Source organism: Callorhinus ursinus, unplaced genomic scaffold, assembly GCF_003265705.2.
Source record: "Callorhinus ursinus isolate GAN/ISIS: 27379988/994484 unplaced genomic scaffold, GSC_fseal_2.0 scaffold14, whole genome shotgun sequence".
Classification (NCBI taxonomy): domain Eukaryota; kingdom Metazoa; phylum Chordata; class Mammalia; order Carnivora; family Otariidae; genus Callorhinus; species Callorhinus ursinus.
Genome location: NW_027397076.1, coordinates 15587670 through 15614024, shown reverse-complemented (window position 1 = coordinate 15614024; position 26355 = coordinate 15587670). Strand labels below are relative to the sequence as shown.

General features: G+C 42.0%; 1 long non-coding RNA gene across 2 annotated transcripts in view; it reads right to left on the bottom strand.

Annotated features, from left to right (window-relative positions):
* Positions 1–1082: 1082 nt before the first annotated feature.
* The window catches only part of LOC112831211 (uncharacterized), a 178882-nt gene continuing 153609 nt past the window's right edge, over positions 1083–26355 (bottom strand). Inside the window, exons 5-6 of one of the 2 annotated variants that reach the window (XR_012380654.1) lie at positions 20771–21106; positions 1083–1213 (exon numbers count right to left, since the gene is read on the bottom strand). This is a non-coding gene — a long non-coding RNA (uncharacterized lncRNA). The remainder of the gene's footprint in view (positions 1214–20770; positions 21107–26355) is intronic. The other variant, XR_003210095.2, reaches the window with a different exon arrangement.

The following is a 26355-nucleotide window of genomic DNA, read 5'->3' as shown; positions in this document are numbered from 1 at the left end:
TTAAAAGTTTGTTTCTTTCTTTATAAACTGCCATGCCTGCAGTTTATGAGGTTTGTGTGTTTGTGTGTATGTGGGGCCACCATGTACATCTGTGCAGGTTGTGCACAGCAAAAGGGTTTCAAATCCAAGGGGGCATCCTTCATGTTGTCAACACTGTAGATTTGCATTTTTACAATGACAACTGTCTTGCAAGTGGTAATAAAATGTCTTGTTCTAACAAAATCAGTATTTGATAACTTTTCAACCAATGGAAGCGGGGGCTCCTTTTCTAATTATGGAGTTACCATATGGGGGTAGCAGTGGACTCGATCTGCCTGACTGCCTGAATTTGAATTCCTTTCCCCAAACTGCTCACTGACTTCATAATCTTCCTAAGTTACTGAATAGTCCTGAGCCTAGGTTTCTTCATCTGTAAAATGGGATGGTAAAATTGAGAGCATTGTTCAAAGTTTTAAATGCATATGAAACAGTGCCTGCCAAATTGTAAGCCCACAATCAGTGTCAGAGACTAACTATTAGAATGTATCTATTCATACATATCTAATTTTATGGGGGGGGGTGTCTGTGTGTGTTGTGTTGTGTCTTTCATAAATTCATCGAAAAAGTTATTAGAATGGACTTCAAGAAGACTATGTCCATTATTTTACTAACTCAGACTATTTTAAAAAGAGGACATTTTTTGCTAGCCACCAAGTTTTGAAAGATGCAGTAAAGCTCAAGGTCCATGTAAGCAGCCAGGGTTTATAAGCCTTTCTGCACACAGGAGCTATGTGCATATGCTGAGGGAGAGCTCTCCGAAGAAATATTCTGGGGTTTTTCCATCCTGCTAACTACTTGGCCTGTAAGCCTGTAATGGGAAAAGATCCAGTGGGAGTTGCCAGCCACAAAAGGGGTATTACCCCACAGGGAGAATAGAGTCAAAATGCTTCAAGAGGTTAAAAATCTATTTTTAAAAGGAAAGAACACAGAGTATGCCTTTAACTTGTGTTAAAAATAAACTCAGACGCCTCCTTTACACTCCCACCCCCTCTCCCTGTCCTCCCACACCCTGTGCTGCCCATAGGGAAGAAAGAGTACCAGTGTTTCATTTTGTTTCTCCTCTTGAGTTTTTCTTTTCTTTCTTTTTTTTTCTTTCATCTTTAGCCAAACATGAGCTACTTGGTTTTCAGTTCACAAAACAAGTTGCATTCTCTCTCAAAATTTCCTCAGGGATCTGCAGGAAGCAAGTTGGATTTATCATTTAGAATTAACCCGTGTCAGGGGCTAAGGAAAAAATCCACGCGGAGATAAACAAAATGGATCCCTCCAGCTCTCCCCCAGGCCTGGGAAGCGTGCAGGGGAGACCATTCAGATCTCATTCAGAGGGCCTTTCAGGGAATGCTATTTAATGTTAGGGTTTAAGCACGGGCTTTTCCTGGGGCCTGGTTACCCTTAGAAACGCTGCTTTGCTGAGCGGCTTTCAATAAATTCCATTAAACAACTACAAAAATCCTATAGATCAGATGTGCCAGTTTTTGTTCATGAAAGAGCTAATCTAGTAGAGCAGAAAAGCTGCTGTCTGGAGTGAAGAATCTTGATTTCTTAATGTATGTAGAGGGTAGAGGGATTTCAAGACCCCAGTGGGAGGCATAGATGTTGAAGAATAGAGAGACACAGGTCTGTCTGTACACAGTACTGACATTTCATTGGGTGGGGGGATGAGACATGAAGGGTCACTGGGAACTAGTTTACTTAAAAAGATTTTTTTTTTTTTTAAAGAGACAGCCCTTAGTCAACACAAGATAAGGAAAAAGCAACAGAATTCATTTTAAGAAATAAAGGTCTAGTCTCAGGTCAGTCTCTACCTTGAAACATGACCTCAGTGAAGCCATGCACTTCCCTACAGTTTCCTTTTTACAAAATGAGATCCTCGCCTTCTTAGATCTATTAATAGGAATAGTGTTAAACTCTATACAGTTGACAAAAACAAAATATTGTATCAGAGCATTTAACAAGTTTAAAATCTCAGTACAAATATGTACTGATTTAAACATCATTCAAATTTAATGAAGTGATTTTGATGCATGTCTGGCAAGGTAGAAGGGAAACCCTATCAGTAAAGGTTGAGGTTGAGCCAATTGTTTTCCATTTTTCATGAAAAGGAAACACTCTAGTGCATACCTGGGGGTACTAGCACCTAACCAAATATGCCTTGAAAACAAAGTACAGGTTCAAAGCCAGATTCCTAGCCGGAATGATCAGCCTCTGGGGCACTATGAAGTTCTTCATGGGGTCTTCTACTCAATATGCTCAACAGACATTATTACCCAATGATTACCCAATGGAGACCTTGTTTTCACCGTGTGTATATGCAACTATTTTTCCAAATGTATATGGATTGGTTGTGATGAATAAGATATAATTGATAAATTATAAATTCATTAATTTTATTTCTGTATTAGGTATTAATAAAATAAAAACTCATTTTAAAACTTCAGCAAAATCAAGTAGATTTTCAGCATATGTTCTTTTTTTTTTTCAGCCCTGACCATCGTGGATTTATTGGTATTAATCTATATTGATTAATTTGTATTAAATTGTATTTATTTGTATTAATCTACTTGCTCAAATGATTTCCTTTCTTTGATCTCTACTGTATACTGTGTCTATATTTTACAAAAGCAAAAGCCAAAATATAATTAAGTGTAATGGATAGGAATGTGTATAACAAGCCAATATTAAAACATCAGTACTGCCTCACATCTGATACTTTTCATTTCAGCAAACACAACTTCCTGGTCACTCACTATCATTTCTGATGACTCAATTATTGTTGAAATGTGTATCTGATTTTTTTGGTCATTTGTATATTTTTGTATTGAGACATAATGGACATATGACATTGTATTCGTTTTAGGTGTACAACATAACGATTTGATATTTGTATATACTATGAAATGATCACCACAGTAAGTTTAGTTAACATCCATCACCTTGCATAGTTACAAATTTTTTTTCTTTTTTTTTAAAGATTTTATTTATTTATTTTAGAGAGAGAACACACGTAAGCAGGGGGAGAAGCAGGGGGAGAAGCAGAGGGAGCTGGAGAGAATCTCAAGCAGACTCCCGGGTGAGCGTAGAGCCCAATGAAGGGCTCAATCTCACAACCCTGAGATCATGACCTGAGCCAAAAATCACGAGTTGGACACTTAACTGACTGTGCCACCCAGGCACCCCCCAAATTTTATTTCTTGTGATGAGAACTTTTAAGATCTACTTTCTTACCAACTTTCAAATATACAATCCAGTATTATTAACTATCATCACCATGCTGCACACGGAAGTTTGAACCTTTGACCCCCTTCATCCATTTCACTCGCTTCCCACCCCCTGCCCCTGGCAACCACTCAAAATATATTTCTTGATCAACCAGTACTAAAATTACAACTTCTGGGGCTCCTGGGTGGCTCAGTCATTGGACATCTTCCTTCAGCTTGGGTACTGATCCCAGGACCCTAGGGTCGAACCCCATGTCAGACTCTGCTCAGGGGGAAGCCTGCTTCTCCCTCTCCCACTCCCCCTCCTGTGTTCCCTCTCTTGCTGTGTCTCTCTGTTGAATAAATAAATAAAATCTTAAAAAAATAAAATAAAATAAAATTACAACTTCTCTCAGCTAGGAACCCTGGAACTTAATATTTAACTTTTTGCCTTAAAAAGGCCTCTGCTACATTAGTTCATTAAGAAAGTAATGGGACAATGATGCTTGTCAGTAACTCAATGTAGTGCACTAAAAGTGAAGAATCAAGTCTACAATAAAAACATTTGAGTCCATATCTATTTGTCTGTGTTGTTCCAGGAAGGACTGTGGGTGGCTTACAAAGATACATATAATTCAGCAAGATACAATCCACTAAATATAAATGAGGGGGGGAGGCGAAGACAATAGAATAGAAAGCGCATGGCCGTGGCGAGGTTAGGACATGAAAGGCATGCCTTGAAAATTCTACATGCTTCCAAGCACTGAGCAGTTTGACTCTGCACTTTGTACACAGCCAAAGGAAAAAGGGAACCATTATCAGGTACATAATTCATATTACTTGCTAAATAAATACAGACTGGCTTCTCACAAGAAGACCAACTCTTGGGGCACCTGGGTGGCTCAGTCGTTAAGCATCTGCCTTCGGCTCAGGTCATGATCCAGGGTCCTGGGACCGAGTCCCACATCGGGCTCCCTGCTCCGTGGGAAGCCTGCCTTTCCCTCTCCCATTGCCCCTGCTGTGTTCCTGCCCCCTCTCCCTCTCTCTGTGTTAAATAAATTAAATCTTTAAAAAAAGAAAAGAAGAAGAAGAAGACCAACTCTTTCAGCTGGCAAGATGAGAGAAAATTCAGGAAGGGCAGCATCCCCAAAGCATACTGTTGCAAATGGATCAAAAACTGAGTTTTAGCCAATATCCTCATGCCAAAATTTGAGTCAGTAATTAATCCAGTATAGCCTTTCCAACATTTGGTGGAAATTATCTTTGTCTTCTTATGTGGGGAAACAAGGCAGAGAAGAGTGATTTGCTTCCACTTCATACACCAAGTCGATTACACAGATAAAAATAGAAATAATGTGTCCTAGCAAGGAAGTAATTCTCAGTCCCATCTTACGTCCAGATGTGTTTCCAAATTATGATCTTTAAGTGTCCTGGAGAACTCTCCAATAGTGACCTTTTACCCCATTTTATTTTCTCTCACATCATCCCATTGCAATTTTCCCCATTCTGACTCTTAGCCTTGGTCACCTGGAGCACTCAGTGAGGTGGAAAACTGGATGGCCTCTGGGAAGGGAGAGTCAGAAGAAGATATAACAGGACGAGATAAAATGGCAAGGTTGGGATTCCTGGGGATAAACTGTGAAGACAGCCTAGAATCCGTCCCTGAAGAGAGGCTGTGCCTGCAACTCATGACTGGACACTTCACGGCTGACTGAGAAGTCCAGAAACGAGTCTGGAAACATTCCCTCTCCCTGCGCACCAGCAAATCTTCAATCCATTTAAAATTCATGAAGCAGACACGCAGTGAGTACCTTCCAGGCTCCAGGCACTGAGCTAGTGCTAAGGTCAGAGAGGCAAAAGATATAGACTCTGCCACCCTCTTCAGTTTAGGTGTCTACTATCTAGGAATTTCAATATGGTGGCTAAACACACAGGCTCTGGATCTAATTCCTGAGTCCTATCTCCATTTTTGCTACGTCACTTAGGACAACACGGACTCCTGGGGCTTCAGTATTATCATCTGTAAGATGGAGATTAGCAATTACATTCTAGAGGAAAAGCTTACAACAGTACTGGGCATGGCTTCCACCCCCAGACCACTGGCTTCTCCTGAAATACTTGTCTCTTGTCATGGTGGCCAAAATTGACTATGCATATGTTATGCCAGGCACTGTCCAAAGTATGTGACACATTTTAATTCATTTAATCTTTTTTATAGCCCTATACGGAGGATACTATTATCTGCATTTTGTACAACTGAGGCAGAGGGATTCAGTGCCTTGCCTAAGGTTCTCAGAGAGGCAATATATAGTAGTTGTTACGGGTGCACACTCTGGGGACAAACTCTCTGGGCCCTCCCAGAAGTTGTGTGACCTTGGGCTAATTACTTTAACTTCTCTGGGTCTGTCTCCTGCCTGTTTGCTCTCGATCCATTCCCCATCTTCCCCATGACTTCTGAGAACTACATTTCAGCCACTGAGTGTCTCTAATTTAGCTCAGCCAATGGGAAGCACTGGCAGAGAGAAATGTCAGGGTGTTTCATTCCCTCTCTGTTTGGGGCAGCAGCTCTAGCATGGCTGCATCTCCTCCTGGGTTCCAATTCCTTTCTTTCCCCCTGGGTTCAATTCCTGTTGGGCAGCCCCAGAACCTCAGCTCTGGTGACATCACCTCCCTCTTGCACCCCACCCCCATCCCTGTAACTTGCCCCAGCAGCTTCCTACTATTGCTCCGTTCCAGGCTGCCTTGCCCACCTACTATCTGTCTTTTGTGCTCTTGCCATACCCTTGTGGTAGAGGCCTGTATTGAATGTCCTCTGGTGAACTACTAGAGTAGCATCGGTTTTCCTGATGGACTATGATGGAAACATTTTGTGCTTCCACTTCTTCATCTGCTACATGATAACTGTACCTACCTCACAGGCTTTTTGTGAAATCAAATGAGTGAGTATGTTTCAAGTGCTCCGAACAGAACCAGGCACACAGCAAGTGGCAGCTATTCTGGAACACACAGCCAAGACCCCAAATTCCCTTGCTAGGATCTTAGGGACGGCATCCTGAAAGCTTAAGGATGAGATGAGTAGAAGTAAACCAGCTAAAGCAGAATGGAAAAGTGTTTCAGGCAAGGGGAACAGACCGCTCAGTGGCCAAGAGGAAAGAGACAGCAGGTGTCCTTCTAAAAACCACAAAAGGAAAGAGGTTCAGAAAGACCAGAACACGTGGACAGCACTAGGTGAGGGGTGATTCTGGGAAGAAGAACGAGACTGGAAGGGAGAACAGAGCCAGACCATGCCTTTTAAGTAATGTTAAGGGTGTTAAATTAGTTTTTAAAAGGAGGCCATTAGACTGAAGTGGCTCTAAATGCCAGGGTGACTGACATAAGCAAACCTAAATCTAAGCCTGTAAATGCCTCAAAGTTAAGAAATCCACACTTAAGGACAACCAATCACAAACAGCCAACTAGGCTTAAAGATACAGCCAATCAAATAAGTTCCTTTCTTTGCTTCTGCACCTGCTCTGTGTAAGTCTTTCTCCTGGCTCCTGTTGGTAGAGTGCTCCTAACCACTTCCAGTTTGGGATTCTATTCCAATTTGAATGGATTTTTGCTCAAATAAACTTTAAAAACTTTTACTATGCCCCAGTTTATCTTTTAACAGGCTTTGACCCAAGGACAATAGGAAACAATTGGAGCATGTTAGTTAGCAGAGTGACACAACTGAATTTATGATTTAGAGAGATTTCTTTGGTTGTAATGTGGGAAGTATATGGGGCGGGAAGGAGAAAAGAGAGAAAGGCAGAAAGAGCTGTTAGGCCATTGCGTGTGTCCATTTAGGAAGCAATAGCTTGGACAGTGGTGGTGACAGTGAAGTTATTCAGGAGGTAAGAGTGATGGGGCAGGCATGGGATTGGAAGTGGCAACCAAGGGAGAAGGAGGTATCAAAAAGGCTGACCGAGTTTCTGACCTGGGGAAATGCAAACAGCAAGCAGCACGGCAGAGTTATGGTTTACACAACCCACAGCCAAATCCCAGCTCTACCCACAACTAGCTGTTGAACCTGGGGCCTGGTACCAAATCACTCTGTGTTCAGATGTGTGGAATGGGAGAATATCTGTATCTTCTGTACTGGACTCTCGCAAAGGTGAAATGAGGTAAAGCATGTCAGATGCTTGGAACAGAGCCTGGAATATCATGAGTACACTGAATCTTGGTCACTAGTAGGGACGAGGCTCTCAGGAGAAGACATAATCTCAGGGGTGGGAGCATCATGAATTTAGATCAATCATGCTATGAGACATCTATGAAACCAGAGAAAGAGTTCTTTTTTTTTTTTCTTAAAGATTTTATTTATTTATTTGACAGAGAGAGACACAGTGAGAGAGGGAACACAAGCAGAGGGAGTGGGGGGGGGAGAAGCAGGCTTCCCTCAGACCAGGGAGCCCAATGCGGGGCTCCATCCCAGGACCCTGGGATCCTTGAGCTGAAGGCAGACACTTAACGACTGAGCCACCCAGGTGCCCCCATAGAAAGAGTTCTGATCTAGAGATGAAGTGAGAACGGATAGGTTTATAGGGCACACCCAGGGAAATGTCAACATTTAGGTGACAATTTCAGAAAGACAGGCTGTGATATTGTGATTTATAACAAGAAATATATATTTGGTCATTGTCCCATTCCTGACACAGACCTCCTAAAACCCTTCAAATTTCCTGTGATGAGAGCGACATAGGTGTCTTTTGTGATGTTAATGGGTGACATCTGGAAAGCATCTAAGGTTGGGGGCTGGTTGCCAGTGGAGCCAACAGTATCATTTGAGGGTTAGAACTTTCAGTCCCACCTCACCCCCAACCCCGACCTTTGGGGAGGGGGCGGGGCTGGAGGATGAATCAATCGCCAATAGCCAATGATTGAGTCAATCATGCCTGTGTAATGAAGCTTCCGTAAATACCCAAAAGGACAGGGCTTGAAGACCTTCAGGTGGGTGTATGCATGGAGGTGCTGAAGGAGGACGTCAGCTACCTCCATTTTGATGTCAGTCTGTGCTTCGTAATTAAGTTCTTTCCAGCTTATCTCTTAACTCAGGCAAAAGACCCTTTGGACAAAGCACCCTGTGATGGGAACAGAAACTGCCCCCTCAGGCAGTAAGGACTAACCTAAGCCAGCAAGACCCCAAGTAATTGACCCCAAGACAATAATCAACCCAACCTTTATTGCCCACCTGCGTGTACTCACTGACCTTTGTCCCACATTTTCCTTACAGAAACTTAGTATTTTCAGCACTTTGGAGACACCAGTCCACTGTGTCTGGTCTCACTGAAATAAATCCCTTTCTTGTTTCACCCCCGCTCATCTCCCTGCCTTTGGATTTTGACAGCGGCAAGTGGCCGAACCTAGTCTGCTGGGGACCCCCCTGAGCCAGGTGCTCTTGTACCCGTGTGCCTCGACTACAGTGCTAGGAGACAGGGCTCCTGGAGAGGGGAAGGTATGGAAGCTCTGCAGCCCTTCCCACATATCTTGCCCTTGCATCTCTTCCATCTGGCTGTTCCTGAGTTATAAACTCTTACAGTAAACTAATAAGCTAGTAAGTAAAATGTTTCTCTGAGTTCTGTAAGCCACTCTAGCTAATTAATTGAACCCAAGAAGGGAGTTGTTGGAACCTCCAATCTATAGCCAGCCGGACAGAAGCACAGGTGACAACCCGGGCTTGTGCCTGGCACCGCAAGTTGGGAACTAGATGACAGCTGGACTGAACCCTTTCCTATAGGACCTCACACTATCTCCGGGCACATGCTGTCAGGATTGAGTTGAATTGTAGGACACCTAGCTGGGGTCAGAGAACCGCTGAGATGGGGGTTGGAACCCACACACTGGAATCAGAGTCAAGAGTCACTGAGGCCCAGGAGGGACACGGAGAAAAGCAGTCCGAGAAGTAGCATCCAGCAGTGGCTGCAGGCCAGTTGTGAGGGGAAAACAAAGGCACCATAAAAATAGCAGGAGCTGGGACTGAGAATTATTGGTGTGACCTGGGGTCTTCACTTATTGTCTCCAACCAGGAGTCATGTGACATGGTAGCAAGAAGCTTGTCTCCACTGAGCCGTTAACAGCGCAAACAGTCGACATCCATGTCTGATCTTCTGTGCTGACCTCAGTGGCTGGAAATGACAAAGCCCAATTTTTCTGGCCACTCCGCTGAAGCCCTGATCTTTTCTTTCATGTGACAAACCACACAGCCGATATTCCTACTGAGTACGAATAGCTGCTATGATTGAGAACAAGCATGAACGTGGTTATCTGCCTTCTCTGTCCAACACAGAAAGCCATCTGTAGGTTCCTCATCTCCTTTCCAAGATCCAAATAACCCTTTGAGTAATTGTAGCCTTCGATTTTTGTTTTGTTTTGTTAAAGACTCTGATTCCAGAGGTTTTTCATATGCTATGTTTATTAAAATCCCAAGACCTGGCCCAAGGCCTCACTCCCAGGATCCTGATGACAATGCCAGCATTCTGTGAGCCCCGAAGAGGTCTTTGCCAGAGGACACCAGGGGGATTACTCTGATTCAATGCAGAAAGGTTGTGGAACCGCTTTATATTCTTTCTAGCACAAGCAAGGGGAGTTGTTATTTTTATAATCATCATCGGAGCTTTCCACTATATTGTTTGGGGAAACGGTGATAAAAAACAGAGTACTTCTCTTTGGAATTCTACTACCCTCAAACTTTCATTAACACTCCGTTGATTTGAGAAAAGTTCAGCAGTAAGCTTTCTGCAGCACTTTGGCACAATAGTAGCTGTGCCTTTGGGATAACACAATAATTTCTTACTTTAGAGAAAAAGAATTTCTCTGGCAAAATGAACCTTTTTGCCAAAGATGGACTGGTTCCATTTCTCATTCCTCCATTCTCAAGGTTAGTTGGGCTGCTGAACTCCCACAAACTGAAAAGAAAGTATTAAACAGCATCCAAACCAGCTTGGAAGGGATGTGGAGAGAAACCAGAACTAAGGCTGACCAGTCTGAAAGCTAGCAAATGTTGCCAAGTTAACTTCCCATTTATCAATAGGTAGCCAATAAAAAGGGAATATTCATGAGTTTTTTTAAATCTCCATGAAAAAGAAGATGTATTAGCATAATTGACTTTATTATACAGCAATAACATAAATGGCAATCCACTCTCATAGAATACTTGTGTTGAAATTAGGAAGTGGTAGCACATTCACACACAAGAGCTAATGGAAGCTCTAAATATAGATTATATTCCATCTGGCTGACAAGGGCCTCCCTCAACAGATCAACCAGAGGACCAAACCAGAGAAGGGAAACAGCTCTTAAAAATGCAAAAGAGAAAAGAGATTCACTTGGAATTTTATCTGGTAAAGTCTCAAGTCATAGAATCAAGTCATCTGTTTCATGGACTATTTTTATAACTCAGATGTTAATTTTGATGCTGTCTTTAGAGGCATAAAAAGATATTTTTCTCCCTTTAAACTTGAAAGAGTTTTGTTAAGTAGGTACCTCACAGCTCATAAATGGCATTTGGTTGTTGAAAATAATTTTGACGATTTGGCTTTGACATTCCCTACATTTGCACAACAAACAGGGCTGCTGTTTCTATTCTTCCAAAGCCATTTTAAACGCTAGCCCATGGGGACCACGTCCCCTTAGCATTTTGCAAGAGTTAGGCTTTGCACTAACTGAACAACAAGCTTATGTTTACAAAACAAAATTATTTTTTCCAGTTTTGGCTCTGCTTATTAACAAAGTAAAGTAGATATTTCTCAGGCCAACATTTTCTCTTTGTTTACGGCTAGAGATCTTGACCCACATGAAAAAACAAAATCCACTGATGAGCACAGAAAGACACCCCCACACAGAAATCTCTCTTCATAACAATCCTGTGGCACACAAGCCATCATGATAACCAATGTACTCGTAGAAAGTCAACAATGGCTATTTGCTGTTGATCCACTTCCTCTATTTACGAGATTTTTGTGACATAAATAGATCAGAGAGTCTTGCAAAATGTGTATTTATGGTTGAACCTTTATGCGTTTCAGAATTTGTTTGGAGTACTGAAGCATGCTATCCTGACTGTGTTGTTTTCTTTTTGTGCAAACTCTGCTGAAAAACAAGAACAGTGAACAGGATAAAGAAAATTTAATCCAGGCCCTGGGTTAATAGGGAAGATCACCTCTGGGCCTGGGGCCAGTGGGGCTTTAGTTCTCCTTGCTGGGATCTCCAGAGAAACTAACTCCCAAACATTAATCAGATCTGTAGATGCCCTGCTTAAAAGCTTCCAGTGGCAGGGCACCTGGGTAGCTCAGTAGGTTAAGCTTCAGACTCTTGGTTTCAGCTCAGGTCCTGGTCTCATGGGTTGTGGGATCAAGCCCTGCAACAGGCTCTGCACTCAGCGGGGGAGTATGCTTGAAAATTCCCTCCCCCTCCACTAGCTCACACTCCCTCTGTCTCTCTCTCTCTCTCAAATAAATAAATAAATCTTTAAAAAAAATAGCTTCCAATGGCTCTCATTGCCTTATAGATGGCTGCCTTCTCCCTCTGTCTTCAAATGGTCTTTCCTCTGTGCCCATCCTTCTTCTAATCTCTTTTCCTTAAAAGGACACCAGTCACATTGGATTAGGGCCCACTCGTGTCACTCCATTTTACCTTAATTACTTCTTTAAATACCCTATCTCCCCCAAACAGTCACATTCTGAGGTATTAGGGTTTAGGACTCCAAAATATAAATTTTGGGGGGTGGGGGGTGACACAATTCAGCCCATAGCAGGGTTGGTAAAGTCTAAGCAGGTGTTAGATTGTGTAGGGTTTTGTTGGCGGGGGTCAGAAGTTTTATTTAAGACTATCTGAAGACAGTTCCATCTGGAGAGAACAGTTACAAGAAAGGGGGCAGGGAGATGACTATCCACTGTGTTCCCTCTTGTACTGTCCACAACTTTTGCCAGTGCATATAGAACTTTTAGAAAGAAGTTTTACAAAAGATAAAGCAGAGTTGAGTAATTACTTGCCTGAAGGATGTCAATAAAACTCTGGCCATTTCCCCATCCGCCCCAAACACACACCATCATTCCTACTTTTGCCCCTTTATTCTTGTTGATAAGGCTGGGAGGACAGCCTCCCCACTCCAATCTCTTCCACAAGTTCTCCTGTCAATTGAGAATCTCTAGGACATTCCTGTGGCAGGTGGATCCCTTTGAATCATGACTGTTTCCTTAACACATCTGTCTTAACCTAACCTTCATGGACGGCAGAGACTTGGTCTTACTCACGTTAATAATCACACAACATTCAGCCCATGAAAAGGCTCCAGGGATCCTGTTGACTGAGTAAATGCACAGAGTACAGCTCTTTCCTAAAGACTGCAGCTGACCCATCCAACTCTTTATTCCTTTCCTGCACTCCTCTGAGTTCTTACTATCTGCTCCTCCATTTCCAGCACTCCATATCCGACAGCAGGTCAAGAAGGGCAAAAGAGAGCACTCAGCTCACTTCCTCAGGGGCCAAGGTGGAGATGCATTCTACTAACCTGTCTTAATCCAAAAAGAAAAAAATAAAGTGGCAGAACCTTGTTAAGGCTTTTCTAAAAATTGAGATACAATGCACATACCATAAAATTCACTATTTTAAGGTACACAATACAGGAGTTTTTAGTATAATCATATTGTATGGCCATCTTCACTATATAATTCCAGAGTATTTTCATCACCCTAAAAAGAAGCTCACTACCATTAACAGTCACTCCCCATTTCTCCTCTCCCATTAGGCTCTGGCAACCACTAATCTACTTTTCATCTCCATGGATTTACCTGTTCTAGACATTTCATACAAACAGAATCATACAGTATGCAGCCCTTTGTCTCTGACTTCTTTTACTTAACATTATGTTTTCAAGGTTCATGCGTGTCATAGCATGTGTCCACACATCATTCTTTTTTATGGCGGACTAATATTCCATTGTATGGATACAACATTTATCTTTTCCTCAGTTGATGGACATTTGGGCTGTTTCCACTTTTTAGCTATTATGAATAATGTCACTATGAACATTCATGTACAAGTTTTTGTAGGAACGTATGTTTTCAATGATCTTAGATTATATATCTAGGAGTGGAATATTCTGGGTCATAAACACACGTAATAGCTTTCTGTTTAACTTACTGAGGAACTGCCAAAGCGTTTCTACAGCAGCTGTACCACTTTACATTCCCACTAGCAATATACGAGGGCAAGGCACTTTCTCTTAGAGATTAGATAATCCCAAAGGAAGGACACTGTCCTTTACAGACTGCTCAAGGTCAAAAGAGAGAGGAAAGAGATGTTTTATTAGGGAGGTAGATGTTTTATTAGGGGAAGGAACGGCTCACATAGTCCTGCTGACTCATTTTCAGTAAATTTTGCCATGGCCTTGCCTAATTCACATAGTGACTATGTGTTCAGTCTTAACATGAATAGCCTGGGCATCTATGGCATCTCTTTCCAAGCAGTATAGCACCTTGGAGACATCATTTAATATGTGCAGTTTTGTTTCCTATTCAGCAGGGAGAAATAGGTCTTCCTTTGCCCACTTAGCTTTATTTCTGGAAATAAGCTTTTCAAAAAGCAGGAAGATCAGCCTTGCTTTAAACCATCAAGCTGCCTGAATGGATTTCATCCATTATTTCAGAATTTTTATTTAAACTTTAGGTGAAGGCAAATTTTATGTATAAAGACTTTGGAAGTTAAAAAGACATAAGGGGTTCCGTATGTGTATGTGCATGTGTATACGCGTGTGTGTGCCCATATGTGTATGCATATGTGTGCCTGTGTGAGTGGGCACCACAGAATAAGGGGCACATGTTGTCCATCAGTAATTATCAACTAACAGGAGGCCACCACCTACCCTGTGAATGGCAGCCAGAACGTATGCCCCACTGACAACTACGAAGTTTCTTGAGCCTCGTTGAAAGAAAGCAACAACGATCATTCATAAAAAAGATTCTCAATCTAAGGTTATATATATGAAACTTATGAATGGTGTAACAAAAAATGGAAGTAATATATTCACAAGTGAAAGTGAGCCTACATTGACTTCACTAAAATTGTTTTTTTCTCTCGTCGATTTCTCCATCACACTACTCAACTTCCCTGAAAGAATCAGCATAAAGACAAAAACACAACAAAATCCCCTTTCTGCTCATAAAACTCCTGTCCTGACTCCAAGTCCATGCCGTATATAAACACACAAGCTTTTGCCCCATGCCCTAGTGGACAGTCTCCCAAGACTTTGAACCTGAAGAGAGCCCATTTCCAAGAAGAGGCCTTTCCATCCACCCAACTTTCTCAGACCACGCAGCTCCTCTCCAAAGACAGGCAGCCAGAGCTGCTCCGCTGATCTTGGCAGGTGCAACAGCACAGAGAGAGGGGGACAGAGATTAAGAGGGGAAGGAGAGCTCCCTGGAGCCAGGATGCCGAGGTAGCAGATGAGGCCAGCTGTCAATCAGCTGTCTCTCAACAGCCTGAGCAGAGGTCCTTCCTGAGGCCATGGGGCAGTGTTCTGAGTGGTGTTCTAGGACAGCTCCCTTCCCCTGGGCCAGCAGAGGCAGAGGCATCCTGTGATAAACTCTGAAATGCAGAGGAGAAAGAAAAACCCCAGGAGGAGAGTAGCCTGTTCTGGACCCTCCCCATCACATTTCTAAGCCTCCATTTCTCCCACTCTAAAGCAGAGGTGGGTCAATGTGACACCTGAGAGAATACATGTAGGAGTGTTGCCACTAAACGAATGAAACACTCACTAACTCAAAGTTAGTGGCTTTAAAACTTGAGGGTCTATCAGCACCACCCGGAGCGCCTGTTGAAACACCGATCACTGGCCTCACTCCCAGAGGTTCCATTCTTTAGATCCCAGGTAAGGTCTGAGAATTTGCATTTCTAACTTCCCAGGCAGGGGATGCTGATGCAGCTGGTCAGGAACCACACTATGAGAGCCACTGTGAAAGCTCAGGATAAATGTCAGCAAGAGTTACAATGGGAGATCACGAGGTATGTCCAGACTGAACAGTAAAAAGGAAACAATGTTATTGTCCAGAATAAGCAAGAAAATAATAAAACATATAAGTATAAAACATATAATGCTTGAGTTGACAGTACTAAAATGTTGCAGTTTTATCTTTAAAGTTTAAAAGACTAGGAATTAATCACACATTTTTGACCAACCTCTATCTTCCAACTTAACAGAAAGAGACCAAGCCCACCACTCTGGAGCTGGACCCTCACTGTCATCCCAAAGGGAGAGGAATCTGAAGAAAATTTCTCTCCAGTCTCTCTGTCTGAGGGCAGCAACCTTGAACTCAACCACCCTCTTCCCTTCCAGATGTCAGAGGGAGAAGATTCTCAAGGCTGAGGGTGCCCTGGGACCCATCTCCTCCTCTTCCACATCCTTGACCTTCTTGCATAGGGAGCTAAGAAGCTGGGCTGAGTACAAAGTGACTTTCCCAGCAAAGCTTACACAGACCCTGCTAACAAGTTCATGAAAACCTCCACGAACTGCTTAATGAATGCAACACATGTACGTGTGGTACAGCACATCCTGTGTCGGAAGTGATACTTCTCTGCTGGCGGTAACCCTTCTTTTGACCTCGGCGCTCACTGAACAGCTAACATCAGGTGACATTTATATGTGGAACAGATGACATATTATTCCCTTTTGCTTAGTGACCCGTATAGGAACCAAATGGAAGCCAGACTAGAAATCAACATCAAATTGTTCAAACAAATTCCACTTAAAAAATGGTGATTTGGGGAAGTGAAAGAATTCTCCCTAGATTTGTTTACTGTGAAGTAGAAGGGAAGAGCATTTTTAACTGGTTTGAGATGACATCTGATGAAACGACATGGAAGGTGATGAAACATCATCCTCTGACCAATGGTTCTGATTCAGTTCAGTGCCTCCTCTCTCTTGCCATCTTCCCATTTTACCCACTAAAGAGCTTCTCATATGAGAGGCTAAGAAAATCAATCAATATAAAGTCCAGTTTGAAAGTGAGTGCTAAAAACTTATCCATAATTAAGCTAAGTAATTGCCTCCTGAAAATTAATTGGGACAAATTCTGAGTATATAAGTTATGAAACCCATAACGTTATAAAGTTAAAAAATTTATAAAATTACAAAATCTCAAGTATCCCATTTTTCTATGTCCTTCCATCCAATTTCCTCTCAAACATCTGCATCTGTCTCTCTCTCCCTTCCTCTTGCTCTATGAATCTCTCCCCTTCTCTATCTCTTACCCATATTTCTTATTTAATAAACCTGTTTGTAAAAAAGGAAAAGAATCTTGGGTTAGTCATTCACACTTTAGTGTGAATTAAAGTCAGTGAGTCAACTCTCACAGGAATGAGGATTTCAAGCCATAGCTCTAATTATGGAATGGCTGTTTCTGAACTCCTTTAAGGATATTTCATGGAACAGCTAAATTCAAGGAAGAGGAGAGGAACTGCTCAAGTCTGCCTGTGCATAAAGGCAGCTTTGATTCCAGTTTTGAGAAATGAGAGCCTTCAGCTGCCACTCCAAATTGAAAGTGAATTCCTATTAATGCACAGACATTGAGTGAAACTTATAATTTGTCCTTTGGGGATTTGTTAGTTTCAAAACCCTCCTCTTCTCTGGGCCTCAGAAACATCTATTCTGATGGCCTGTGTCAGCCTGGTAGGGTCTATTCTCACTCGACACCTGGTCTCTCCACTCTAGAAGCCCTGTCCCCTAGCAAGTTTTATTTTAAAAGACCCCAGCATGAGCTGCTTGGGCCAAATGTGGCTGTGAATCCTTCAACAAATGTTCTGCTCTAGTGAGCACGACCCTCTGAGCAGAAAGTTGATAGCGCTCTGACATATGGCTGGTCCCCTGGAGTCTCTCACTCCACCCTCAGCCGGAAGAACTTCAAAACTCTGAGCCAGTGGAAAATTCAGTCTGTTCCAAGCAAGAGAGACAAGTGTGCTCCCAAAATGAATACTGGCATTTGGAAATACCCTAGGGTATTATAAATATAATCTTTCTGAGGTGTGAGTGTGTGTCAGAGAGAAAGAGATGGAGAGTGTGTGCATGTGTGCACGTGTGTGCCTGCACACTCGCATGGCTGTATGGTGGCAGTGAGGGGCGCGAGGACAGGCTCAAAGCCAACAGGTGTCAGTGTCAAGAGTAGGAGGTCAGGCATGGAAAAGAATGTCCACTCTGTGCCCAATACTAAATTCAGAATTTTCTACTGCTTCTTTCCTGAAGAAGTGGGGGAAAGGGAATTAGAGAAGGGGAAAAAGGGAGAAAAATGAGAGAAAGAGACAGAAGCAAAGACAAGATGGAGAAAGAGAGATGAGTGGGGACAAGGACGGAAAGCAATAGGAAGTGTCCTTACTTGACGGAGAACAAAGAGCCTGGACTGAGAGACAGTCAGAATGAAGAACTGCCGTCAGTCACAGGGCCGACCATTAGTTACAAGCGATTCCTTTCTCCCTTTATTAGGTTTTGCCAACTATCAACTTTCATATCCAAATGGCCCACCCCTCCCATAATGCTATGCCAAGCCTAATCCACCAGCCACAGGACATTCTGTTACCTGCCAAAGAGATGGGCTTGTTCTGGTGGGTCTTACCCAGTTCTGTGTCTCTGGACATGCTGCCCAGTCTCTGGGGCTGAGGAATAGAATGAAGTGAGGTGAACTGACCCTGTGACCTTCACTGCTCTTTAACCAACTGAGCTGACCAGCCAGAAGAGGCAACATGGCCCCAGTGCGGGGGCCCTTAACCCTTTATGCACCATGGTTCCTGTTGGCAGGCCGGTAAAGCCCACAGACACCTTCTCAGAATAATGTTTTAAATACACAGAACTATAAAAGAAAACAACTACATTGTTATGGTTATCAAATATTTAAACAGTATGTCATAGTAATATTTGTACTCCTTCATCAATGCTTTAAGTACTAAGATCTGATGACGGGTCAAATAACTACTGTCCTTTCAAAGAGCAATGGGAGATGTTTTGAGACTATCGAGTAATATGAAAAGATCTGTGATTTCTATGGTGACAAAGTCACAATGCTAATACCACTGCAGTCTGCTGCCTGCATTCTTACTAGAAAGAAAAGCTAGATTTCAAGGAAGGGTTAGATAAAATGGAGATGTCTTTCTTTTCCCCATTCAAATGCATGAATCAGAATGAAGGAAATAAAGGAGTCGCTGATGCTAACAATAACAGGAACCATAACAACAAAGTACCATCTGCTACAAGAACAACAGTGAACATGGCTGCCATCTATGGAGCCCCTTCTCTGTACCAGGCTCTGGGCTAAGTGCTTTCTGCATATCATTTCCATTCATTCTCACTCCGTGGAAGGCGTCATTTTGCCCACTTTATAGATGAGGAAACTGAGGCTTAGGGATTTTAGGGAACTTGTACAGGATCACAGGGGATGAGCAGTTGAGCCAAGAATGTAAGTCAGATTGTGTCTGTCTGTCAACAGAGCCCATATTCACCAAGTCTCTTGGAGAAAGAGGAGTGCAGGCGCAGGGAGAGAGAGACAGAGGTGAATGCCCAGAAGTATTGTTTCCTTTTTCTCATTCACACACATGTTCAACTTGTGTGAAATGAGGAGATAGGGGTCAGAGAGGATAGGAGCCTATAGATCACCGATCCCAACAAAAATCTTCTCAGAAACACTAAAAAGGAGGAGCTATGCAGGAGAACTAGCTCTTTTAGATAGTCATATACCAAAATGCCTCTATAATTAATACAGCATGGTAATGGCAGATGAATAGACAGACAGGTCACTTGAACCTGGGTGGACCTTACTTGCCATGCAGCCACAAATGTGATTCATAAGCAGGTACTACCCTCGACTGAATCACACATACTGGTTTCTCAATAACATTCTGCCAGGTTTGAGGGAGGAAGGACAACTAATTTTTCAAAATGGTGTTCAAACAGGATCTGTTTCTGTTTAGGTCATCAGTAAGACTTGCACATCAATCAGTTAAGTCACAAGACCAAACTAAGCTTTATTTAATGTAACCCAGGACTGCAGTGGCTTTCTTCATGGTCACATCACATAGATGACTCAAACTGGACTTATTTTCAAATAAAATCTCTCTGCCTTTGTCGCACATATTACTGCTAAGCCATGTCACATCCTAAAAGTGTGCCATTGGTGTTTTGGAAGCAAATACAGTATCTTTCCCTTATCCCCATTACATTGAATTCCAAAGTCATGTCACATCATGCAAACCCTTGACTATTTTTGCACTTTTTTGTTGTTATTAATGAGCATATCCTGGTAAACGTTGCTTCTTCTCCTTCACTAACTAAGATTTCAACATCTCTTCTAGAACCTGATGTGAGATAATCAAGAAACTATACCACTTGCAGAATTTACCTTCCTCTTTCTTAAAAAATCAGATGGGCATTTGCCTATCTTATCTTTCATCTTCTCTCCCATAAACACTTGTCATAGTTCCCTAGATTTTCCTTTCAGGATTGGGAAACTCTCATCACCCACTGCTGGGAGTGATCATTGTTGATGGTTCATAAATGAGGCATTGCTACAGGCATTGCTACAGGCATTGCTCTAGCCAAAAGGAGTTGCCTACCCCTTTTGGCAAGAAATCGCCTCTAATGGCTGATCAATGGGTGGGTACAAAAGCCTGGTCCTGTCTCCGTTCAGACCTCTCAGAAGGGACGTCCCAGCTCCAGAGCTCCCGTAGGAGGATCAGATACGGCCTTTTTTGCAAACGCACATGTCAACCTCTCCCACTGTGCCATTGGATTTCCCTCTCTCTGCTACATCCTTTCCTGTGAGACCTCCCCCCTAACTCTTCTGCATGCAAATCTCAGTTTCTATTTCCAGGAAACACCATCTGCAGTGCCCATCCCCGAACCAGTCACTGGGGTGTTCTAGACAAATCAAGACTCATCAGTGAACCTGCAGGTGGGGTCAGTCCCACCAACATCCCATGGCTGCCTCGCTGTCGGGGAGGGTTCAAATGGATCTTAAGAGATACCAGTACTGTCGCTACACAATACAACATGCTGAGTGATATAACAGACATACAGACAATATCACAGCCCAACAACCACTGTACTGTAGGTGCTAAGAAAAAAGAAAGCAGCAGCCCCCGACACCCACAAATAATCACAGCTGGACTGTAATAGTATTACAAGCTGGTCGGACACTCATAGGCCATTTTGTTCTCCTGTTGCACATGAACAGTCTCACAGAACACCAACCTCAGATAAACTTACTCTGAACCATGATGAAGTGCAACAAAACAACGTCACTGCATAATTTTGTCTATGCAAAGACAAAAACAAGGTCACTGTGCCACCCATAAAACCCAATCATAGAATTGCCCTCACTCTCTGATGGTTTCCAATTTAGAGCAGTTTCTTGATTTCTTAGACACTCCCCAAATCAGCCAACCAAAGCCCAAATCTTATAAGTTCTCTGTAACACTCTGTTATGGAGATGACCCATGGAGTATGTTTTCCCTCCGTCAATGAGTAATAAACCCACCTTAGTTCATTGCTGGCATGTTCCTGGTGGTCTTGGCTGAAGGGTATGGACAGCACTCAATAAGCATGTGTGGGTGAATAACTGAGTGTATAGACGACAGTTCCCTCCTCTCTCAGGGGAGCCTTCATAGAGGAGGTGACCTTGGAGCTGGTTCTTGAAGGATGATTGGGCTTTTCCAGGCGAGCGGAACCAGAAAATCCTTCCCAGGCAAGGAAGTGGTATGCGCAAAGTTTGGCAGCACAAACATGAGGATGATGAGTCCACGTGGGTGGGGTATGGGGTGAACTGGGAGGATGCTGGTAGCAAATGTGCAGGTCCTTGCATATCCACTTAATCCTGTCATCAAAGAGGACAGAGAAGTTGGTCGTAAAAGAGCTCTAAATTTGAAATCTGGCTGAAAGGAGAATTACCTGAGTAGCCATAACCAATTTTTCCCCCCTGGGCTTCCCTCACGCATTTTTTTTTTTTAAATATGGAGTGGGGTGGGGAGAGAGGGAAAGACACTTGCTTTTGTTAAATCAAAATTGCATATTTTGAGTTCTCCCAGTTTTCCTAATCTTAAATTTAAGGCACATGGCTGGCAACCTCAAGCCCTCTATTTCCTAATTATCATGAATTTTGAGAAGATCTAAAAGTTGGGGCCAACAGTGTAAGTCCTGATATGAATCCAAAAGCCCAAGAACCAGGAGCACAGAGTCTGAGGGCAGGATAAGATGGATGCCTCACCTCAAGCAAAGAGCAAATTTGCCCTTCCTCTGCCTTTTTGCTCTCTGTGGGTGCTCAATGGATTGGATGATGCCCACTTGCATAGGGTAAGGTGATCTTTATTCAGTCTTCTGATTCAGATGCTAATCTCTTCCAGAGACATCCTCACAGACACACCCAGAAATAACATTTTGCCAGCTCTCTGGATACCCCTTAGCCCAGTAGAGTTGGCATATAAAATTAATCATCACACCTTGCTGATTGGTTGTGAGAGTACAGTACTATACAAGTGTTTGTTAATTACAGGTCTTTTGAAAATGACATATATCTGATAAGAAGCAGACCGAAATGCCTCCAGTCTTATAAGCCCTCTCTAGTGCCACCTTAGACCACAATTATAGAGAATTTTGTGTATATTTGGGAAATCCATGTTTTCATATTTTTACTACATGTGTATTGATAAACCATATAAGGTAGGCATTATTTTGTACTTTTAGACATAAGTAGTATCACAATGGGTATCATTTTATGATGTGCTTTTTCCACTCAATATTATGTCCTGAAATCCAGAATTTTTGTTAATACATGCAAAACTCTTAGAAATGTGCCAGTAAACATGTATTAACTATTATTATTCTCATAATTTTTTAAAGATTTATTTATTTGAGAGAGTGAGCAGAGAGAGAGAGCACATGAGTTGGGGAGAGGGGCAGAGGAAGAGGGAGAAGCAGACTCTTTGCTGACACGGAGTCAGATGCAGGACCCTGGGATCATCACCTTAGCTGAAGGCAGACAATTAACCGGCTAAGCCACCCACGCACCCCTATTTTCATAGTTATTAATATGTGGATTTAGATCATTCCTTGTAATCATTTTATAGTAATTGAACACTAATTATATTACATTTTATTTAGGTTATTTCCAATTTTTTGCGACTATAAACAAAGAATACCCCATAAATATGCTTAAACAAGACATGTTCATACATTCACGAGTTTGTACTTACTGAAGAGTGGGTTGTAAGGAGAATGTACTTTAAACTTTGCTAGCTATTGTCAAATTGCTCCCCAAAATGTCTGTAACCATTAGTTCTCATAACCAATGTATGAGAATTCCTACTTTTCTAGATATTTGCCAAACACTGTGTCAGATTTTTCAATCTGTTCACTAATATTTTTTAGTTCCTGCTCACTAATAAGTGAGATAGGACTTTTTTCCCTACATTTATTGGCCATTTAGGGATGTAACATTTTCTGGGGTCACAGAACTCCTTAAGAATCTCCCTCAGAAAAATGCACATGAGCACTCGCACCACACTTTGTATACATATGAAGCCCCTCAACACCATCCACAGACTCCCCAGAGCAGAGACTCTCGAACTGTTAATGGATTTAAGAACCACCTGGGAAGTTTGTTAAAGTGCAGAATCCCATGACCCATCTTCAAGGATCCTGACTCAGGGTGTCTGGGTAGAGTTCAAAGCGTTGTTGCAGGTGATAACTTTAAGAAAGGCAGCTTTAAGGTTCCTGGATTCCCCGTAAGAAATCCTTTCTCTGCTTTCCAAAATGTCCCCTTTTCCCATAGCTATGAAACAAAGGATAAAGTTACTATATTTAATATACAAAAGCTGTAACCTGCCTTCAAACTGACACTGTTGCTACTTTTAAATCCAGAGTTACTACTGTGGGCACACCCTGTGCCTCTCTTCAACTTGGCTAGGAGGGTGGGTGAAAGGATGAAGAAATGGGGTTACATGTGATGCAAAGAAAGACCCCAGGAAAGGATAAAATTTAGGAAATTCTAAGCTATACAGAAAGGGGTATATAAAAAGCATCTCCCTACTAAATACGAGCAGCTTGTGTTTGGAATGGCTTGTGTTACTAATTTTAATACATGAGCAAGCTCATTTTTTGTCTATTAGATACTTTTTTAAAATTTATTTTTATTGTTGTTGTTAGATACTTTAAAGATTCTCTTGTGAAAAGAAGGAAATAAATTGTTTCCTCCCAGATCTAAATTCACATATGTGACTATTGTAAGATGAAGAAAATTGATTGCCTCAACTGCAAATAAGATATTTTCTGTTTAAAAACCTAGTACCAAGGAAGCCATGAACCAGAGAACTTGCAGAACATTTTGAGAGCAGTTAAGCATCCTTTTGGTATGACGGTGATGTTACACTGATACATTTCTCCCCTTTCTTTTTCAGGGGGGCAGGTTTCAAGAGAGAGTTAATCCTTGTTTTTAACCAAGTCACACGCAAATGCATTCCTCTCTGAGCTGTTCAAAGGCCAGCATCCTCTTGTACCTTCCATCTAATTCGGTTCTGCAAATGATGCCAGGAACAAGAATTAGGATCCCGTTCTAGGACTTCAGAATGACTCACTGGTTAACTTTGGTCCAGCAACAATAGCAAAATGACTCAGTTGCTCTGTCTATGAAAGTGGGGCAGTGATGCTGGCTGCTGGCCTCGCACAAAGGGATGAAGGAGGGCCAGGCTTGGAGCGGGGGGCATTATGTGGGTGGGGAAGAGGAGGGTGCCCAAGAAGAACCGGAAGACCATGGAGGGGGCAACCTGACACAGAACTGAAAGAAATCTGTGAGTAGGGTGTTCTATAAACAGTGGGGAAACCAAACAAAGTCAACTCCCATCCCTTGTCCTTCCAGAGACTAGCTTTCTACTTTCATCGGTAATTCATTGGGTTCAGAGTGAAAATGATGGCCCAGGCTTTCAGAAACTTTCTAATGCCCATTATCTTGTTCATTTGGCCATATATTATTTCTCATACTATTAGATTTTCCAATCTAGACTGTATGTTCATTAAACATGGGAATTATGATTGATATACAGGTATACATATATATGTATATACGAGGTAAAATACCTGGAACTCTCAATATAAATACTGTGTGTGTACAGCGAATGAATTCTCACACATGGAGTAAAACAAAACACACACCCACACACACAGCAGCATATTTCCCCAGGATTCAAGCCAGGCGAAAGAACAAGGCAGGGGTGGGGGGTGGGGAGGAACACGTCTTGGGAAGACACTTCTACTTACATATTCATTCCTGCCTGTATTATTTATGATATAGATACAATTGCAGTAATGGAGACCAAGTAACCATGACTTAAACAGAATAGAAGTTTATTTTTCTCCTATATAATGTGGCTGCTCCATAGCGTCCAAACTCGAGTTCCTTCCACCTTTCTTAGGGTGTTATTCTCATCTGCATGATCCAGGTAGCTCACCACAACATCCACATCCTGGCTGAGTAGAAAAAGAAAGGAAAGCACATCTTTCCTTGCAAGAACACATCTCTTCACAGCCCTTTGGCTAGAACTTAGTCACATGACCACACACCTAGCTGCAAGGGAGCTTGGGAAATGTAGTCCATATTCTGAGTAGCCAACAGTCCAACTAAAAATCACTGTCCTCTAACAAAAAAGAAGGGAGAAATGAGTATTGTGGCAATTAGCCATCTCTGTCACACTGTGCAGCATCAAAAAAACAAAAGTAAAAAGGTGTGCATTTCCCAAAATTGCTAGGAAAAAAGCCCCCTTGGACTCAGAAGTAGCTGGCACCAGCTGGTATCATGAGTGTACTGATCTACCTGCCGTCATTCCAGACGTTCATTCAGGGAAAAGACCGTTCTCAACTTTGCGTATTTGCCTTTTAAAAGCCTGCACTTTCTTGTATTAATCTCTGATACTCTCAAACTTCCTTTCCTATGCCAAATTTGGGTGCTCATACTACAAATAAAATTTTATGTTTTTTGACCTCTAGGGCAGTAAAAGCCCACTTTGATTACTGTGTGTATACAAGACTAGAAAATGAATACATTTGGTGTGAAATCAGGGATCTGCCTGCATTCAACTTGAAAAATAAGAATAAAAAGCCAGTGAGCATGCCTAGAGTGGGCATGATCAGACAACCCTCTAGTCATAAAAATTAGAGTAACCATATAATAGTTAAAATCTAGGGACCTCCCCTCCACTTGCTAGATGGGATGCTGCGTGATTCATGAATTGCTTAATAAAGCCAAATAGATTTTCAAATAAAAAAATAGTTAAAATCTATTGAGGACTTACTTTCTGCCCAATGCTTTATCTGCATTATCTTATTTAGAACGCTAAAATTAAAAAAATGTTGAGGAGTGGTACTATTACTATCTTCATTTTCAGCTGAGGAAACTGGGCTTAAGAGAGTTAAGTAACTTGCCTATACTACCCAGCTACCAAGTGGCAGAGCCTGGACTTGAACTCAAGAATCTAACACTAGTATTGGTATCTTTAACCACTGGGCATACTGCCATGCTGGTGGAATACAGGACTGTGAGCAATGTCCCATGCAACCTTCCTGCCAACAATCACATGCATAGCTATTGACCCTGTCAATCACTCTGTCTGCAAGTACTGGGGTGGGAGACCTAAGCAAGAGAACAAAAGTTCAAACCTTCAGTATTTAAGAAGCTGTCTTAGAAAATTAAAGCCTCCATAAAGCCTTTGTACAATGAAAAAATTCAGAAAACCTTTAAATATATTAAAAATAGTTCTACATTTGATAATTATCTTCTGTGATTATTAGTGCTCACAAAATCTAAGCTATTCCAAATGTCAGATCTACAAACTACTCTTCTGTAGCATTTGCTGCTATTGTAACTGATCACGTAATAATTTAAGTCTACCTTGGTGGAGAGTGGACTCCAGGAAGATATGTCCTTGGCTTTATTCCCAAATTCAGAACAGAATGGTATCCAATAATTATTTATTGAGTGAACCAGTGTTTTCCTTCAATATATCCCTTTAGCATTATTTGCAACCTATTAGAAATAGTTAATATAAATATTATAATTATATTATCAGATGTTGCTGT